Below are 3233 nucleotides of genomic sequence, written 5' to 3' on the forward strand. Positions count from 1 at the left end.
TTGGGTTTGAGACTTTAGTCTTTGCAACTTTAGGGATCTTATCTACGCACGAACAGCTTGTAACACTCCAAAGAGAAAGGAAAATTTGAAATTGCATCATATGACCCCTTTAAATATACTCAAAAGACCAAAAGTAGTCAAGCACAAATTGAAATTTAAAAATGTCTTAAGTCTATAAAACAAAAAAAACTTGAATGTAGCGAAGTCACAGAAACAAAATATTTCAAACTGAAATATTTCTAATATGAGCAACCATTTATTCGTTCTAACAAAAGAGCAGCAACCATGTGTAATTCAGTGTTTTTTTTCTTTGTTGTTCTGTGCAAATGTGTGCAAATACTTCCACAAGCCTTCCTTCAAGTTATTTGTTGACACGTTGACACAAATCAAATAAATCTGCTGTATGTGTGAGGTTTCGCAAGAGCAGACTTCGAGAGTAACTAAAGTCAAGGAGCAAACAAGAACATTTCTGAATGTCTGCAGGGTTGTCTTCATTTTGAAATGGTTGACATGAAAACACAATCCCCAGAAAAGCACACAGGATATGAACATCTCCTCAGCTCCGTGGTTTCCAACTGATTAAGCTTTTCATTCCACAATTAACAAGGGGATTGAGTGTTCACAAAAAACGGGAACAAAACCAACAATTATCTTAGGCAGAGTGTTCCAACATGTGTCAGAAACAAACACATGCATTAGAGGTATAAAATTCTCTAATGAATCGTGTGGCGCCTTGGTAGATCAAACGTTCAGCATGGCTTCCAGACAGTCCAGGGTTCTGGCACCTCAAGAAGCGATGTTGTGGCTGAACCGATACACCTCAACCCCATTATTATGATCTTTAGCACGACTGTGGACATAATCAGTGCTCTCAAACTGGCAACAGACATCTACGTTACTAAAGTACCACACACAAGTCAGCTTCAAAACTGGTGAATACCAATTCTTATAAAATAGTTAGTTCCAGTCCTCGATTCTGATTGGCCAGCAGCTGTGTTTTATTCATGATAAAGCACGGCTATGACCTCTTCATCCAACGGTTCTGTGTATCACTGCACAACACCCTTAGCAACATAATTCATGGGACAGTTTTGAAGCTCTATTATTGATTGTTTATGTATTTCAGTAAAATTACCTATTTGATGCAGTATGAGTGACCCCTGTTGGCGTTATGTTGCTCTTCCCACTGTCAAAGAAACTCTTCGCAATCTCATGTGGGAGATGCATTGATTTATTCGTTTTCTGTTTTAGCTATGATTCTCTGTTTGTCCATATGCTCAACAATCTACACTGTAATGACACTTGCAAACTCGCGCTGTGCCGCGAATAGGTCTGTTTTAAACTAAAGACAGAAAACAAATATTTTCTCATGCTGAGAGATAAGCAGATGTATATGTGTGCGAAAATATCATATTTGGTGTTCAAATGACATATGGCGAATGAGAACGGTCTTTTTTAGCTCTGTACGATGAGGCATATTACACCGGAAGATTCTGTTGCCGTTTACTGATGCTGTCAGGAACTCGTTTTTAGTGTAAGGATGGCATTTAATGAATTTATTTTAAAAAACAAACATATTAATGCATAAAGTTCTGGTTTTAATATTTGTATTGTGTGGTAACCGTTTTATAAAAGCAATAAGGTACTCGAGGCATGCTGTATTGTGAATAAGTCACGGCTAAAGGGGTAGCAGGCACTCCGCTTTGGTTATTCACAATGCAGCACGGCCTCTCATACCTTATTACTTACATATAGACTGCAGAACTGTTCAAAATGAGTATGAAAGCCCAGTTTTGACCTGAGGCCACTGAAAAAGTCTTAAGAAATTTGCAAATATTTTCGGAAGAACGTCTTTTTTTTTCTTATGGCTGTGGTGTCTGATTGTGTGGTGTTTCTTACAGGAGACTTGCAGATCATCTCAATGAAAAACACCTCAATTGCATTTTATTGCACTGTAGATTAATAATCATAATAAGCGTGCACACCATTTATTTGCAACTGACTTATTGAGAGTTCAGCCCTCAGAGTCACGCTGAATGTCACTGAAAATGGTTGTAATTCTAAAGTTTAAAAATGAGGTCCCTATTTGACTTGTTTTTGTTCAGCGGTTACTGGATTTAGAATTCAGCATAATCATGACCGATCATTGTTTACATCAATCATTTTGTCACTTCAGAGTACTTGTCATCCCTAGTAATTGTAATATGTTATCACATGTTGCTAATGTTATGTTGTAATGCTTAATATTTGAAACTACCTAATAAATTCATTAAATATGACCTTTGATTGGACATTATCTTATCTTTCAGACGTTATTTACAATGTTTTTTAAGAACATTTGCTTTTTTTGCATTCAGCTCAGAAACACTGAAAAGAAAACCTGCTGCCAGTTTGTTGTGGGCTGTCCGAGTCTGAAACTGTTGTCATCCAGCGAGCTGTTTCAATTTGCAGCCAGCTTCTACACAGATAGCTGGCTATTTGAATATACGATAATATTCGCATGTGTTCAGTACATTTCACCGTTGACTGTTTTGAGAACAAATCGCAGTATGATGCTGGCTTTGCCAAAATACTTTTGCTCAAAGATCAGGCCGTGCCAACTGTTCTGGAACCAACAACGACCACTTCAAACTTTAAGTAACGTATTTCATGTAAAAACTCTTTTTAAAATGGTAATGGCGGTAATGGATGTTAGCCAATCATAAAAGTGGGCGGTTACACTGACCTCTTAAAGGGAAAACACCCCAAAACCAACCGTTTCAATCAGAGGATGAGAAACAGGGTGGAAAAAGGTCATAAATCACTCAATTTTGAATGTTTTTTTGTCCAAAAACTTTAGTAATATTACAATAAAATTATTTTTTAAAAAAAGGTCATGACCCCTTTAAGAGAATTCTTAAGACATGTTTTTGGGAATACAAAAATATCTTTTAAAGGTCCCATATTGTCAAAACTGAAATTTCCTGGCTTTTTTCATGATAACTGAGGTCTAGGTGCTATTTAACTACCATATAAGTTTCAGAACAGTCAGTCCACAGTAAAATTCACACAGCCTGCTTAAAGTAGCTGTGATTTTTCACGAACCGTTGTGACTTCCGTAAAAAGTTGACACCAGAACTACACAGTCACCGCCTTCAGTCACCACCCCGAGCACCGCCCACTGTCCCACCCTCCTTTTGCCAAACCCCCAGACAACATTGCGGAAACATGTCGAAAAGGTTAACTTTAACCAC

This window comes from Sinocyclocheilus grahami, unplaced genomic scaffold, assembly GCF_001515645.1.
Source record: "Sinocyclocheilus grahami isolate Dianchi unplaced genomic scaffold, SAMN03320097.WGS_v1.1 scaffold1680.1, whole genome shotgun sequence".
NCBI classification, from domain to species: domain Eukaryota; kingdom Metazoa; phylum Chordata; class Actinopteri; order Cypriniformes; family Cyprinidae; genus Sinocyclocheilus; species Sinocyclocheilus grahami.